General features: G+C 46.2%; 1 pseudogene; it reads left to right on the top strand.

Moving 5' to 3' along the window:
• Positions 1 to 15543: 15543 nt before the first annotated feature.
• LOC123575486 (large ribosomal subunit protein eL43-like) lies at positions 15544 to 17382 on the top strand (annotated as a pseudogene).
• Positions 17383 to 17843: the final 461 nt, after the last annotated feature.

Below are 17843 nucleotides of genomic sequence, written 5' to 3'. Positions count from 1 at the left end.
ACCAACAAGTATCACTCATGAGGTTGAGCTGACCCTCCCTTCTCTCTTCTCTGTTATGAACTTGTCAATGCCCCTTTCTTTCGTGTTTACATTTGATTATTTATGTTTCCCTCTCTCCCCCTGACCAAAGAGTCAGCTCCTAAAGCCCCCGCAGCCACATTCCCTCACCTGTCCCTAGTAGGATGTTTTGCCCAATGAATACATGAAATTCCTGGGTGGAGTAGGGAAGGGAGAGAAGCCCAAGATTTCATTCCTGACCTCAGGAAGGGCTGGGGAAAGGTATGTAAGGGTTGAAAACCAGGGAGGATTTACTCAGGCAGAGGGAGAGGGAAAGGCTCTGTAGCTGAAGGAGACAGGGGAGGCGGAAGCACAGGAAGTGGGAGGTAGGAAGCAGCCAGGTGTCATTTCCAGGGAGGATGAGGGGGCAGGGAGGTTTGGGGAATGGTAAAAAGGTGGGGGCGGGGCGGAGGTAAGTATAGGAAGTAACACCTGCTTTGTGCAATCAAGCATTATGCATATGAAGTCTAAAAATGTTTATTACCCTTTGACCTAGTAATTCCACTTCTGGGAAATGATCTTAAGGAAAATCTCCAAAATGCGGGGGAGGTAAAGCTATATTCACAACAGTGTTCATCACAGAGCTATTTATAAGAAAGTAAAAATGGAAGCAGCCCAAACATTTCTCCTAAGAGAATGGCAAAGAAACTAGAATCTAGCCATTCAAAACTAGCCATTCGAGGTGAGTTTTTAAAGACTCCGAAGAACATTCAGAATCAATTATGTTAAAACGTTAAGGGAAATGGAACAATAACTGTCATATATTAATCTTATTTCCTACAGATCGAGGTGGGTGTTTTCCACACTTGGTTTCATTTAATCCATACAATAACCCTGGAGCGTGGAATAACTTCCATGTAACAGATTTGGAGACTGAGGCTTGCCTAGGTAGGGGGTGAAAAAACTGCATGTGATTCAGCCCTGGTCACACTCCAGTGTGTTCTGACCACCACTTTCTGTGACAGGACCACATCCAGCAAGGAAACTGAGAGAAATACATCAAATATTAACAATGGTTCTTTTTCAGAAATGGGTGGTGGAGGGAGGGTTGATTCTACTTCCAATTTTTCTGTGTTTTTCAAATTTTTCCTTATGAAGTTGTGATACCCTTTCTGTATTCTTTCCTAATTTTTAGTTATTTATTGTGCTTATTCTGCAACTTGGTTTGATGCAGTTACTAGTAGGTCTTAGTGACTTTATTATCTTTGGATGCGTTTTATTCTTTTCTGGGGGTGAGGTGTGCTCAGACTACACCACAGTTCAGATTTGGCCCAATTTATTTACTTGGATCTCCCTTTGAAGGACATTTAGCAAATTTCTAACTTTTCACGAATACAACCAATCCTGCCAGGAGCATCCTTGATTACACCCCTTTGGGCAGAGGGTTTTGATGGTTTTTTTTGTTTTTTTGTTTTTTTTTTTTTTTGAGACGGAGTTTCGCTCTTGTTGCCCAGGCTGGAGTGCAATGGCGCAGTCTCGGCTCACTGCAAACCCCACCTCCCGGGTTCAAGCAATTCTCCTGCCTCAGCTTCCTGAGTAGCTGGGATTACAGGTGCCCACGACCATGCCCAGCTAATTTTTGTATTTTTAGTAGAGACGGGGTTTCACCATGTTGCCCAGGCTGGTCTTGGACTCCTGACCTTGTGATCTGCCCGCCTCGGTCTCCCAAAGTGCTGGGATTACAGGCGTGAGCCACCACGCTCAGCCTTCATGTTTGTTTTTAACCGAAAAGACTGGACTAGGGAAAAAGTGTACTTATGGGTGACTATATTTTTGGCTTTGGGAGATTGCGAATGGAGGGATTTAATTAGAGGCTCTAGAATCAAAGACGTCCCTGTTGTTAAAAAACAGAGGGCTGGTGTGAGTGGGAGTATTTGAAGTCTCAGGTCTCTAACAGTATCCCTCATTCCTCCCACTTCCCACCAGGGCCAGCTCTATCAGCAGGCTAGGGCTTTTCTCTTTGGGGGAAGTTATAGATTATGGTTCCCGCCCTTGATTCATATCGACATTGACATACAGCTTAATTCGGTTGAGCTGTGGGCAAATCCTCTTCAGGAAGACAGTTATTCTAATGCCTGTGGTGCTTCAGAATGCAGAATCTACTCCATTCAATTCCACCCCTTTCCTGGAGGTCTTTTATAGCAAATATAGTTTGAAAAACTGGGGAACCTCAGCCAATTCCTCACACCTGCTGCGTGGCCTGTAGCCAACTTTGTGAGAGCCCTAGGCTGCTGTGCTTCATTTATATGGAATAAGGGGCTAGAGTTAGAAGACTTCAAACAGCTCCAACCTTCTGCTGTGATTCCATGAGATCTAAGTAAGAAGATACAGCTCTACGCCTTATGAACTGTGTGATTCCGGGTGAGTTATTAACATCTCTGAGCATCAGTTTCTCATCTGTAATACCAGGCAGTGAGACCTACCTGGTACGGTTGTATAGATTAAATGAACTGCTACAAGGAGTTTGGCACTTAAGACAGTGGCCATACCTGGAAAATGAGCGACGCATCCTGGATCCAATCCGTAAGGCACCTAAGGAGCCCCTGGACTCCTTCAGCCCCATCTCCAGGATTACCTGGGGCTGCCGGGAAAGCTTTTCTTTGAAGACCTCTGACTTATTAGAGAAATGAACCTATTCATTTCTCAGCCAGTGAGTTGGTACCTTGAAGCTACCTAAGCTAAAGCACAAAAACAATAAACAAACACCCCATCTGAATGTAGCTCCTGAACAAGTGAGAGTACTAACCCGTCCAGCCGCTGTTGTAGCCAGCACGTTATGCAAAATGGCAGTTCATCCCAAGGTTTACCTTCATCCTTAGCTCCAGCAGCCAGAACATCCACATAAGGCTTTTAACAAGGGAGGCAACGCCGGGTGCAGTGGCTCACACCTGTAATCCCAGCACTTTGGGAGGCCGAGGCGGGTGGATCACCTGAGGTCCGGAGTTCGAGATCAGCCTGGGCAAAATGGTGAAACCCAGACTCTACTAAAAATACAAAATTAGCCAGGCATTGTGGCACGTGCCTGTATTCCCAGCTACTTGGGAGACTTAGGCAGGAGAATCACTTGAACCTGGGAGGCGGAGGATGTGGTGAACTGAGATAGCACCATTGCACTCCAGCCTGGGCAACAAAAATAAATCTCCATCTCACAAAAAAAAAAAAAAAAAAAAAAAGAAGAAGAAGAAGAAGAAGGGAGGCAACAACTTAACGGAGTTTAAAGATCTGGTTCGGCCGGGCGCGGTGGCTCAAGCCTGCAATCCCAGCACTTTGGGAGGCCCAGACAGGCGGATCACGAGGTCAGGAGATCGAGACCATCCTGGCTAACACAGTGAAACCCCGTCTCTACTAAAAAATACAAAAAAAAAAAAAACTAGCCGGGCGAGGTGGCGGGCGCCTGTAGTCCCAGCTACTCGGGAGGCTGAGGCAGGAGAATGGCGGGAACCCGGGAGGCGGAGCTTGCAGTGAGCTGAGATTCGGCCACTGCACTACAGCCTGGGCGACAGCGTGAGACTCCCTCTCAAAAAAAAAAAAAAAAAAAAAAAATATCTGGTTCAAAATGTATTATTGGAGAGTGAAAAAACCAAGTGAGACAAAATGTCTGACACTACTATTGTAGGAAAAAGAAAAAACTCACTTAAGTTGGGTGCTGTGGCTCACTCCTGTAATGCCAACACTTTGGGAGGCCGAGGTAAGAGGATTGCTTGAGGCCAGGATGTTGAGACCAACCTGGTCAACACAGTGAGACCCCATCTCAACAAAAATAAAAATAAAAACAATTAGCTAGGCATAGTCCTGGCTACTTGGGAGGCTGAGGTGGGAGGACTGCTTGAGCCTAGGAATTCAAGGCTGCAGTAAGCTGTGATTGCTCCACTGCACTCCAGCCTAAGCAACAGAACGAGAACTTGTCTCTAAAATAAATAAATAAATTTTAGAATTTAAAAAACCCACTTAACTACATGGGTATATATGTTCATATCTTTTTATATATTTGTATACATTTTACTGGTATACACATTCTGCTGGTATAATTGTTATCAGCTAACAGCTGTTCCTTTGGGGGAGTGTGGTGAGCTCTACCTGTTTACCTTCTTTAGCGTCTGACTTTCTGATATGAGCTTATCTTTCAAGAGAGGCGGTTATTGTAGTGGTTAAGAATGAGAGGAATTCCAGAGTCAAACCATCTTGTTCCGCTTCTTTTTTGTTGTTCGTTTGTTTGTTTCAGATAAGGTCTTGCTCTGTCGCCCAGGCTGGAGTGCAGTGGTGTGATCATAGCTCACATAGTCCCTATCTCTGAGGCTCGAGCCATCTTTCCACCTCACCCTCCAGAGCAGCTGGGACCACAGGCACATACCACCACAGCTGGCTAATTTTTTTTTTTTTTTTTTTTTTTTTTTTAAAGCAGAGATGAGATTTCACTGCATGGCCAGGCTGGTCTCAAACTCCTGAGCTCAAGCAATCCTCCTGCCTCAGCCTCCTAAAGTGGTGGGATTACAGGCATGAGTCACCATGCCCAGTCTTGTTTGGCTTCAAATTCAGATATGTGTCTATGTGTTTCTGCATCAGATACTGAAGCTGTGGCAGTTTATCTGTAGAAGCAGGTTGACAATAACAATAAAACTAGACTTATAGCGTTGTTTGGAGGGTTAAATGAAGGGGTCCCTATAGTTACCACAACACTTGGCATTCAGGAAGTACTCAGAAAAGATAAACTATTATTATTACTTATATAAGTTATATGTGTGTGTATACACACACACACACACACACACACATAGGTTTCTTACCAAAGGACAGTGGTAACATGAGGTTGCACATGCATGATACATACAGCTATAAAAAGAATGTGAGGGGAAAGAAACAAAGAAAAGAAGGAATGACTGCTTTTCATAGCCAGCTCTGAAAGCCCCTGTCCCACATAATTTTCCACTATTCTCTCAAGAAGGGCAATTAAATAAAACTCTTGCCAGATACAGTGGCTCTCACCTGTAATTCCAGCTACTTGAGAGGCTGAGGTGGGAGGACCACTTGAGGCCAGGAGTTCAAGACTGGCCTGGGCAATATAGGAGACCCTGTCTCTAAAAAGATGGAAAAAAAATTAGCTGAACGTGGTGGTGTACACCTGTAGTCCCAGCTACTTGGGAGGCTGAGGCTGGAGGATCATTTGAGCCCAGGAGTTTGAGGCTGCAGTAAGCCATGATTATGCCACTGTATTCCAGCTTGGGTGACAGAGCAAGACTATGTGAAGAAAAAGAAAAAAGAGGAGAGGAAAGAAGGAAAAGAAAGAGAAGAAAAAGAAAAGAAACAAAGACAGGAAAAAAGAAGAGAGAGAGAGAGAAAACTGGTGTGGGAGGAGGTAAAATGCTTAAAGGCCCAATAGAGAGTCCACCCCCACACGTGGCTTCAGCGAATCCATGACACCATGGATTCACTGGAGAAGTGACACAGGCTTATCTTCTCTCTTGACCCACCAGCTTCTGAGGTAGAAAGGAATTTGAGCTGTCCCAGCCATCCACTCATCCATTGAATATGTATTAGGTGCCTTTTGTGTACCAGTTATTGTTCTAAGTCCAGAGATACAGCAGTGGACAGAGAAGACCAAAACAAAACATCAAACAAACAAAATCTCATCCCCTCATGGAGCTACATCCTACTGGATGGAAGTAAATAGACACTAAAAATGAGTAAGACTGGTGGAATGCCTAACAGTGATAAATGCTACGGAGAAAAATTAAGGAGGGAAATGTTTTAGGGATGATTAGGATGGGTTGCAATTTTAAATAGGATGGTTGGGTAAGGTCTCACTGAGCAGGTGACATTTGAGTAAAGACCAGAAAGAAGTGCAGGAGAGACCCCTGTAGAAGGAAGAGCAAGTGCAAGGACCCGGAAGTAGTAGGGTGAACAGCACGGAGGGCAGCAGGGCTGGCGGGAGTGGTCTAGACCAGTGGTCCTCACAGGGCCATTTTGCTCCCCGCAGGGTACATCTGGCCATGTCTGGAAACATTTTGCGTTGTCACAGCTGGGATGGGAGTGTGCACTATGAGGGTCAGGGATGCTGTTCAACATCCGACAATGCACGGGACAGTCTCCACATTCTCCAAAGAATGATCCTTCCCAAAACGTCAAGAGTGCCAAGGTTGAGAAGCTCAAATCTAGACTTAGGAAGAGTTGTAGGAAATGATGTCAGAGAGATAACAAGAAGTGTGGGGGATGGAGGAGGGGATATGGAGAGGGAGATCACCAAGAGACCTGTAGGCATCCTAAGGATTTTAGCTTTTTACTGTAGGCCTGATGGGAAGCCACTGGTTGTTGGCAGTGTTTAGCTGGTGGAAATTCCAAGTCATAGGGAGAGGAATACCAGGTGGTCCTTGATCTTGGTCCCAGGCGCTGACTCCTTCTGACTTCCTCTGGGAGGGGCCTCACTTCAGGAGCTGGAAGTATAAGACAGGTGATTTTTAGTCATTAAGCAGGACTTCATCAGCAGGTAAAATCACAGCTTTGCTAGGAGATCGTTAATCTTGATTCTGTGAGAATATCCAACCCAGCCTCCCTTAATTACTAGGAACAATACATAGTCTGGACTTGATCACAACAGAGGAGTCAACGTTTCATTTCACCAATGTTTCCTTAAGGCTGGTTGAAGTGCAAGGTTAGTGTTTGGGATGTAAACTTTGCCTTCTAGGATTTTTTTTTTTTTTTTTGGACGGAGCCTCACTGTGTCACCCAGGCTGGAGTACAATGGCACAATCTCGGCTCATTGTAACCTCTGCCTCCTGGGTTCAAGCAATTCTCCTGTCTCAGCCTCCCAGGTATATGCAACTACAGGCGGTCACCACCACGCCCGGCTAATTTTTATATTTTAAGTAGAGACGGGGTTTCATCATGTTAGCCAGGCTGATCTCAAACTCCTGACCTCAAGTCATCTACCTGCCTCAGCCTGCCAAAGTGCTGGGATTACAGATGAGAGTCGCCTTCTAAGAAGTTTTGATGTAATGAAGGACAGGAGAGGAGAGAAAGATTAACCCCCAGATTGATACTGCCAACATTCACGGAGCACCTGCTGAGATTAGAGGGGGAATGAATGTAAGCAGGTAAGGAAGAGAGGACGTGCTGGGAGGAGATGGCATATGCACACATCCCACCATTTGGTGACATAAGTGCAGTTACAGAGGGGGCCACTGGGCAAAAGGACTGGCTCAGCCATGGCAGCCAGTGGCACAGAAGAGGTGGCGTTTAGGCGTTGGAGGATAAAAGAGTGCAGGTGGTGAAATTATGAGGGAAAGGCATCCAAGCAAAGGGCAGCCAGCCAGTGTTCTCAGGAGCTCACCTCTGCAGATTTCTGGACCACATCCTTCTAGATTCTTTTATATATATGTACACAACACACACACACAGACACACACACACACACATTTATGTATGTATATGTTTTCTTTATGTATATGTACATATAACTTTTGTATATGTATATATATTCTTTATATACACTATGTGTGTGTGTGTGTGTGTATATATGTGTGGTCTGGCTCTGTCGCCTAGGCTGGAGTGTAATAGTACTAACTTGGCTCACTGCACCTCCTGGGCTCAAGTGATCCTTCCACCTCAGCCTCCCAGGTAGCTGGGACTACAGGCATGCACCACCATGCCTGGCTAATTTTTGTATTTTTTTGGTAGAGATGGGGTTTCACCATGTTGACCAGGCTGATCTCAAACTCCTGGGCTCGAGCAATCCCCTGGCCTCAGCCTCCCAAAGTGCTGGAATTACAGATATGATCCACTGCACCCAGCCTTACATTCTTGTAGATTATCATTCAGAAGACCTGGATCCCATCCAAGAATCTGCATATTACACAGCTCCTGGGACCTGCAAACCAGGTGTTTCTCTGCACCTTGCAAAGCCCTGCTCCAGGAAACGGAAGGCAGGCTTCAGGCATCTATCCTGGTGTGGTGCTTCCAAGAGAAAGGTGTCCAAATGCTGCTGCTTTGAAAGGCAAAAACCAGGGGTGGCTGGCCTGCCGGGCATGGCCACATGAAGTCAGTGGTTCTCAGCCTTGAGTGGCCCTATCACTGGGGAAGCTTGTTAAACATATATCTGGGTCACACAATAGACTCTCTGCCTCAGTCTCCCGGGGTGATCTGTTTGGGACCCCGCCAGGTGACTCACTGGCCCTGTGGCCTATCTATAACTGAGACACATTTTGACCACACTGAGCTCCCCTCCAGCCCCTAGAATCTTAAAAACACTAAGAGCCCCACGCAGTGTCCCATCTATTTATTTTAATCACAATAGCTGCTTTTTATTGAGCATTTACTGAGTCCTAAACTCTGTGCTGAACACTTTACATTTATAAGTCTCACAACAGGCTGGGTGTAGTAGCTCCTGCCTGTAATCCCAACACTTTGAGGCTGAAGCAGGAGGATCACTTGAAGCCAGGAGTTTGAGACCATCCTGGGCAGCAAAGCAAGACCCCCATCTCTACAAAAAAGAACAACAAAAACAAAAGAAAAAGTCTCACAACAACCTGGCAAAGGAGGAAGGTTTTTTGTTGTTGTTGTCGTTGTTGTTGTTGTTTTGAGATGGCGTCTCTCTCTGTTGCCAGGCTGGAGTGCTGTGGCATGATCTTGGCTCACTGCAACCTCTGACTCCCTGGTTCAAGCGATTCTCCTGCCTCAGCCTCCCAAGTTGCTGGGATTACAGGCACGCGCCACTATGCCCAGCTAATGTTTGTATTTTTAGTAGAGATGGGGTTTCACCATGTTGGCCAGGATGGTTTCGAACTCCTGACCTCGTGATCCGCCCCCCTCAGCCTCCCAAAGTGTTGGGATTACAGGCATAAGCCACCATGCCCCATCAAGGAGGAAGAGTTTTATAGGGAAACTGAGACACAGCAGTCATTGGTAGAGCTGGGACACAGACCTAGGCTTGCCTGACCCCAAACTCAAGCTCTTCAGCAGTTTCCTGCACCACCTCCCTTCGGACGCCCTGCTGTGCTTTCTGCTGCTGGTCCCCACAGCTAGATTACAAACTACTTGGGGCAAAAGTTGGATCTTAGGCTGCTTGTGTTCCTCAGACAGAATTTTATTGAAATAAACTGGGGTTGCTTCTCAGTCACGAGAGCTCTTTCTGGACCCTTCTCCCTGGTCTGCAGATTCCCAACTCCCTTAAACAGTCTCTTTCTCTTCCAGAGGGGAGCTCAGTGAGCTCCCAGGGTTTTTTTGTTTTGTTTTGTTTTTGTTGTTGTTTGTTTGTTTGTTTGAGACAGAGTTTTTGTCTGTCGCCCAGGCTGGAATGCAGTGGTGCGATCTTGGCTCATTGCAACCTCCGCCTCCCAGGTTCAAGCAATTCTCATGCCTTGGCCTCTCGAATAGCTGGGATTAGAGGTGCCTGCCACCATGCCCAGCTAATTTTCTTTTTTTTTTTTTTCAGTAGAGATGGTGTTTCACCATGTTGCCCAGGCTGGTCTCAAAGTCCTGGGCTCAAGTAATCCACCCAAAGTGCTGGGGTTACAAGTGTGAGCCACTTTGCCTGGCATTCTTCTTTTATTTATTTATTTATTTCCTAACCCACTAGGCAATCAAGGACTTTCTTTAAAGAGATGGGGTCTTGCATTCACCCGGGCTGAAGTGCAGTGGCATGATCACAGCTCACCACAGCCTCAAATTCCCAGACTTAGGCCATCTCCCCGAGTCACTGGGACCACAGGTGTGCACCACCATGCCCAGCTAAGTTATTTTTTTATTTTATTTTTAGAGACAAGGTCTCACTATGGACCAGACATTACCCAGTCTGGTCTTGAACTCCTGGCCTCAAGCAGTCCTCCCGTCTTAGCCTTGCAAAGTGCTGAGATTACAGGCATGAACCACTGCACCCTGCTAGCACCCAGGGTTCTAAGCCCCCTGCCCTGTGGAGCTTATTAGAAAGGCCTTATATTTGAGTTCTCAACTTTACCTTCTTTTTGACATGTTCTTTCTTCCCAGACTGTGAGGTCCTGGAAGTAGTAAGGCTGGCTTCTTACCATCTGTCTTCCCTAAAGTAGCACATAGTAGGCTCAATAAATTCAAGGAGGACTGATTTATATGCATTCAGATCTCAGACTTCTGTGAATATAAACCAGGGACCATAATTTTTTTCTCTAAATTACATTCATTGGTGTTTAATTTATTGAGCATTTACTGTGTGCCAGGCACTGGCTCAGGTATTAGGAATTCTGTGGTAAACAAGGTAAATGAGTTCCCTGCTCTCTAGGGCTTCCTTCTAGTGGGGAAGACATACAAACTCTTAGCAAAGCCAGCTTCTGTGGTGGCTGGGGAAGATGGAGAGCAATTAGAACTGGAGGCCAGAGGGGCCTCTCTGAGAAGGCGTCATCTGAACTGACAACGGATTGATCAAAATGAGCCAGCTGTGTCTGAATCAGGGAAAGGGCATTCCAATCCTGAGACCAGGACCACTGTGGCCTGTTTGAGGATTCACAGATGCTACTATGGCTGGAACTTAGCGGGCAAGAGAGAGAGGTCAGAGATGAGCTGGGAGATGTTGGCAGGGCCTTCCTCACAGACCATGGTGAAGAGATTAGAGTTGGTTCTAACCGAGATGGGAAATCAGTAGAGGGTTTTATGCAGGGTGATGATGAAAGATCCCCAGCTGCTTGGAGAATGGACTGTAGGGAGGACAGAGTGGAAGGAGAGACCAGTTAGGAAATTACTGCCATGGTCGTGGTGACAGGTGATAGGGTCTTGGACAAAGATCGTAGAAGAGGAAGCTGAGAGATGTAGACAGACAAGACTTTCAGATGTAGTGGATGTGGCAGGGGTGGGGCATGAGGGAAAGAGGAATCACGAAGGACACCCTGGTTTGGATTAGGTAGATGGGGGTGTCATTTTTTGAGATGGGGAAGATAGAGGAAGAACAGGTTTGGCTGGCAAAATCAAGCATTCTGGTGTACTCCTGGGTCAAATAATGTCCTCGAAAGATGGCACGTGTGAATATATGACCTCACATGGCAAATCTGATTCAGTCAAGAATTTTGAGATGGGAAATTGCCCTGGAGGGCTCAATGTAAACACAAGGGGCCTTATAAATGAAAAAGGGAGGCAGGAGAGTCAGTGTGCTTCCATGTGAGAAGGAATCAACCCACCGTCGCTTTGAACTGGCTTTGAAGGTGAAGGAAGGGAACCCCGAGGTGAGGAATTAAGACATCCTCTAGGAACTGGGAAAGGTAAGGAAATGGTTTCTCCCATCGAGATTCTGAAAGGGACACAATCTTGCTGATACCTTGCTTTTAGCCCAGATAAAACCCAATTAGGACTTCTTACCTCCAGAACTGTGAAATCATGCATTTGTGTGGTTTTAAGCCACTAAGTTTGTGGTCATTTGTTACGGAAGCAATAGGAAATGGACACATTGGCCTTAAGGACATCCAGGTGGAAAGACAGGTGGGCAGCAGGCAGGCTGTACTGGCCAGATCCCAGGGTAGAGGCTGGCACTGGAACCCTTGGAGCATTCAGCCTACAGTTGGAACTTAAATCTGAGAGGTTTCGAATCACCTCAGGACCCAGAGTGAGCTGCAGGGCCGGTGATTAATTTCTGTCCTCTCTGCCTGATACAGGCAAACTTTGGCAACCGGCCTTTCTCTCCTAAGTAGAGAATCTTTAGCTTGGCCCAAGGCACTTGGGTGGGGCCTAAGCTGGACCGGCCTGCTCCTGAGTGAAAGTCCAAAGACCCTGTCACCCTGAGGGATGCTCCCATCAGGCTATCTCAGATGCCTCCAGGCTAGGTGGGAAGGAAAATGGGAGAGAGACTGGAAATGTTTATTATGTTTATTTAGCTCCTACTAAGTCCCAAGCACCAAAAAGGAGACTTTTTATCTGTAGTTTTAAACCTTGCAATAACCCTGGCAGGGAGCTGTAAGCCCCATTTATGAATAGGTAAACTGAGGGTCAGAGCGATCCGATTACTTCTTTACGATAACACCAGCAGGATGGCTGGCACAGTGGCTCATGCCTGTAATCCCAGCACTTTGAGAGGTCAAGTCAAGCAGATTGCCTGAGCTCACGAGTTCAAGACCAGCCTGGGCAACATGGCAAAATCCCGTCTTTACAAAAAATACAAAAATTAGCTGGGCATGGTGGTGTGCGCTTGTAGTTCCAGCTACTCAAGAGGCTGAGGTGGGAGGATGGCTTGAGCCCAGGAGGTGGAGGTTGCAGTGAGCCGAGACTACACCACTGCACTAGAGCCTGGGCGATAGAGCCAGACCTTGTCTCAAATAAAAAACAAAAAATAAAAAATAAAAATAATGAAATAACGCCTGCAGGGAACTGAAGATCCAGGAGTCCACCAAGTGTGAATGAGCTTTAGATGTCCCCAGCGTGCTGCTCTTTCTGCCATGCCCCCATCTTGGCTGAGGACTATTTGAGAATGTTTTTGTTTGTTTGTTTGTTTTTTTAACCAAAATAGCAACAATGCCTTCCATTCATTGACCCGTCCCGCTTTGCCTGAGCTACACATTTAATCTTCACACCAACCTCATTGTTTGTTAGTTTTTTTGTTTTTTTTTTTCATTTTACAGATATAGATGCTGTGGCTCAAAGGATTAATTAATTTGCTTAAGATAATGCAACATGAGAAAAGCAGATCAGGACCGAATTCCAGAACAACGGTTTTGCTTGAAATAACACCACTACTAATAATTGTCTCTCAGCACCTCCTGACTTGTTTCTCTACTCCCACACCTTCCCTGCTGACCCTGGTCAAGGTGCTGTGAACATACAAATAGTGCCTGATACACTAGGGCCTTGGCATTGGCCATGGGAGTGAGAGGGAGAAAATAATTTAAGAGGCTTTGTAGTTGATTTCAACAAGATGAGGCAATGCTAATGAAGCGTCTTGCAGGAATCCCTCCCTGATTGCTTCGGTCCACAGCGCTCTTAGCTTTCTCTATACACTTAAAATCTGTTTCACTTACTTCCTAGCAGACCTCGCAGGAACCATTATTTCATATGATATGTTTCCCCCATAGAATATAAGCTCCTTAAGGGAAGAGGTTTTTGTTTGGTTTTACAATGCTGAATTCCAAGTGCCTAGGAAGGACCTGGCAGGTCCTAAGCACAAGAAGTATTGGTTGGATGAATATATACTTCTTGCAACCCACAGGAACTGACGTTGGTCTGGGCCAGGCCTTGCCCTGGCTTCCAGCGATGCAGAAGTGAACCGAATAACTTCCTGCCCTCTGAGCTTATGGGGGAGACATACATACCTGCGTATTCACAACAGATTTCCTAACACATAACCAAAGTAAAAAGGTGGCCACCAGAAGGGGATTGGACCTGCTTGTTGGAAGGGTACAAATGGAAATTAGAGAGGTGATTGTTTCAGACATTCCCAGTGGGACAGGTAGCTGTGAGCCTGTGATGAACTGAGAGGCACCACTGAGTAAAAGCTAAGAGGACAGGCTCTGGAGCCCAACTGTCTGGGCTGAATCGTTCTCTACCAATTACTGGTTGTGTGATGTCGTACCGGTGATATACTGTTGAGATAAATGCATATTTCAAGACTCACTGCAGAGATTCCAAACCAGCAAGTCTGGGCTGGCTATGAATCTGCTTTGTTGTTTTACAAACATGTCATGGTTTATTGCAGAGGGTCTACAGACCATGCCTTGAAAAACCCTGGCCATCAGGGAGAAAGCGTCGTGCTAACCAGCAAACTGGAATGTCACACTGTGTGTCATTGACATTTTTCAGTGTGAAATCACAAACTGTCATTCAGGGTTAGACTTTATACTACCCAGTAAGTGTCATGGAGGAGGCTTCAGGACAGCTGGGGAATTCAACAGGCCTGATCTCTACCAGGTCCTCCCAGGACACTCACCAGCAGCAGATTTCAAGACATTCTGCCTTCACTTTAGGCCTGGGGTGAACCTGCAGGAGGCTCTCTGCAAATATTCATTGATCAACTGATAGCTTTTCTAGCCAAGCACCAGCTGCCTAGCCTCAGTCCCACGCAGAGGTTCCGGAAGGACTGCAGGAACCCCAGAGAGGGCTAGGGTACAATTAGGGCACAAGAGGTGGTACCCAGCTCTGATGTCTTCATGTCTTGACTTGAGCTAGGACTTCACACCCAGGACCCCAGAGAAACTAGATGGAAAGAAGGTCATGGGAGATGTGAGGGCTCAGAGCCTGCAATCTCTGGACAAACTCCATCTTTTTGAGCCTCAGATGAAATGCAAGGCCTGAGTGTTACAGATCGTTCTTCATTTGTTCATCCCATTAATATTTCAGCTTCTGTCATGTGCCAGGCTAGGCTAGGGAGACCATGGTGAGACAGGTCTCTGTACTCAGTGAGCTTATACTCCAGAGAGGGATCAGACAATAAGGTAATATACATTAATTAATATCAGAGAGTTATGAGAGGAAGACCATAGTCCAGGAGCAGCTATGGCGCATGGCTGTAATCCCAACACTTTGGAAGGCCAAAGCAGGTAGATCGCTGAGTCCAGGGGTTTGACACCAGCCTGGGCAATATGGTGAAACCCTATCTCTCTCTCTCTCTCTCTCTCTCACACACACACACACACACACACACAAAATTAGCCAGGCATGGTCACGCACTCCTTTAGTCCCAGCTACTCAGGAGGCTGAGGTAGGAGGACTGATTGAGCCCAGGGGGTCAAGGCTACAGTGAGCCATGATCACATCCCTGCATTCCAGTTTGGATGACAGAGTGAGACTCTATCTCGAGGGGAAAAAAAAAAAAAAAGAGAGAGAGAGAGAGGAAGAACATAAAAGGGTAATGGAGCTGGTCATGGTGGCTCATGCTTACAGTCCCAGCTACTTATCCAACCCGTGGCCCATGAGCTGCATGAAGCCCAGGACGGCTTTGAACATGGCCCAACACAAATTCATAAACTTTCTTAAAAGTTATGAGATTTTTGCCAGGCACAGTGGCTAACGCCTGTAATCCCAACACTTTGGAAGGCTGAGGCAGGCTGATCACCTGAGGTCAGGAGTTCAAGACCAGCCTGACCAGCATGGTGAAATCCCATCTCTACTAAAAATACAAAATTAGGTAGCATGGTAGTGCACGCCTGTAATCCCAGCTACTAGGGAAGCTGAGGCAGGAGAATCACTTGAACCTGGGAGGCGGAGGTTGCAGTGAGCCAAGATCATGCCATTGCACTCCAGCCTGGGCAACAAGAGCAAAACTCCATCTCAAAAAAAAAAAAGTTTTTTGTGATTTTCTTTCTTTTTTTTTTTTCTTTCTTTTTTTTTTTTTTTAGTTCATCAGCTATCATTAGTGTTAATGTATTTTATGTGTGGCCCAAGGCAATTCTTCTTCCAGTATGGTCCAGGGAAGCCAAAAGATTGGACACCCCTTCTCTACAGTGTTCTTAACAAGAGATCATCTAGCCTCTGGGTGGCCGTCTGCACTGTCTGAGGGCTCATGACTGTGACCTCAGAGACTCTTTAAATGATGAAATCATGGCCATAACTATGGCAAACCTCAATGGAGAATGTCATGCCAACCATAATCTTGTCTCACCTGAGCTGCACAATCACTTCTCAGGTAGGTGCTCCTACTGTATTAGGGGCATTTTACTTATTGGGATGCTGAGACTTAGAGAGTTGAGACAAGTTGCTCAAGTCACTTATTTGTTAGGCGGCAGAACAGGGATTCTAATCCAGGGCGAACTCTAGAGTGCTGGGCTCTTAAATGACACATGGTGTTGTTGATCTAATGGAGTTTGGTACCCCGTATCCCCCATCCTACTTTTCTCTAATGCAGGAACACTTGGATCTGGAGGTCACAGCCTCCCCTTAGACTGTAAAAGAGTGCCTGCTGGGCACTAGTCCCATGCTGAAGGCACCCCTCCGGCACATCCTCTGAGCATGGGATTGCTGAGAGCTACAGTCTGGGGGTGGTGAGCCAGATCAGCACAGATCACAGATGGAAACCATCCTTCTAGGTAACTCCTTCTAGAAGGAAGAGTTCCTGGTCCAGAACTGTGTTCTGTTCCCAACTTGCCTCCAGTCTGCCTGCTCCATGACCCCAGACGTCTGCTTGAGTCAGCCCTGGGCCTGTGTGGGGGCGGCCCCTGGGCTTCCGCAACATCCTGTGTTCTGCCTTCTGCATACCTATTTTCCATTTCCAGGGAATCCCTCCCATCAGGGTTGGTTTTTACACTCTGGACCAGCCCACAGAACAATTGCAATGGCTCCCTCAGAGGCTCCTGGAGTCATTCCTGCATTACACAATCTCCAGTCTCCAGGGTCTGGCAGGAGCTGCCTTTCTTTCTCTCTCCTGAAAGACTCCAAGTGCTGCTCCTCCTTCAGTTCACACTGGCAAGATCTTCTCTTCCAAAGAGCCTCACTGCTGTCCCCACTTCCCTGAGCTCCTGTTCCCTTGTGCTGACTGAGCCACTGGAGGGGACATCTGCCATGTTTGTTGTTTGTCTTCCAGCATCCCTTCCCCTCCTTCCTCTGTGAACCGCACTCCTTTTCCCTGGGAATAGCCCCTCCTCCACTTTCTGAGACTAGTTGGGGCTGCCACTCACACAGTACCTTTTCTCCTGGCCAGGGTGGTTGGTCCAGGGTTAGGCATGTGACCCAAAGCAGGCCAATCACAATCCTTCCCTGGGATTTTTTTTTATATGGAGCATATGGAGAAAAAAAGAAAAACTCTTTGGTTTGGGTTTGCTAAGCTGGCTTGATGGAAGCCAGGCTGGAGCTACCTGCATTCCTGCTTCTCTTCCCCTTTCTAGATAGAGGCTACCTATATGAAGTGGGAGAAAGTGAAGCCAATACACAGAGAGAAGCAGAGAGAATAAGGAAATGATCTGCTCATTATTTCAGTTTTTAGAGACCTTGACACCAGCCCCACCTAAACTAATGAGTCAGTTTATTTATTTACTTACTTATTATTTACTTACTGGCTACTTTTACTCAAACTAGTTTGAATTTGGTTTCGATCACTTGCAATTAAGAGTCCAAACATGTCTTCCTGGGCTTAGACCTAGTTCACAGGGCTAAACGCACCAAGAAAGTTGGAATCATCAGTAAATATGGGACCCGCTATGGGGCCTCCCTCCAGAAAATGGTGAAGAAAATTGAAATCAGCCAGCACACCAAGTATACTTGCTCTTTCTCTGGCAAAAACAAGATGAAGAATTGAGTTGTGAAGATCTGGCACTGTGGTTCCTGCATGAAGACAGTACCTAGCAGTGCCTGGACCTACAATACCACTTCCAAAGCTAGGGTAAAGTCTGCCATCAGAAGACTGAAGGAATTGCAAGACCAGTAGAGGCTCCTCTACTCTTTGAGACATCACTGGCCTATAATAAATGGGTTAATTTATTGAACAAAATTGATTTGGCTTGTTACTTTATTAGACATTCTGATGTTTGCATTATGTCACTACTGATGTATTGGAGAAGCATGCTGAGATGGATTCTTGTAATTCAGTCCCTTTTTTAAGTAGTCAGATGATAAAATATGGCATAAGAATATAAGCCTTCCAAGTTAGGTATGTGTATTAGGTTTGTATAAGTCTGTTCCTGCCAGTTTGACTTTGAGGTACATTGGAGCAAACTGCAAACTTTAGTTTTGAAATTACAGTTAATATTTAAAAAAAAATCTTTCTAGTCTGGGCGCAGTGGCTCATGCCTGTAATCCCAGCATTTTGGGCAGCCGAGGCAGGTGGATTACTTGGAGCCAGGAGTTCAAGACCAGCCTGACCAACATAAAGAAACCCCATATCTACTAAAAATACAAAAATTAGGCGTGGTGGTGCACTG

Source organism: Macaca fascicularis, chromosome 9 (genome assembly GCF_037993035.2).
Source record: "Macaca fascicularis isolate 582-1 chromosome 9, T2T-MFA8v1.1".
In the NCBI taxonomy this organism is placed as follows: domain Eukaryota; kingdom Metazoa; phylum Chordata; class Mammalia; order Primates; family Cercopithecidae; genus Macaca; species Macaca fascicularis.
Note: the sequence above shows the minus strand (reverse complement) of the source record. Positions and strands in the feature narration are given on the sequence as shown.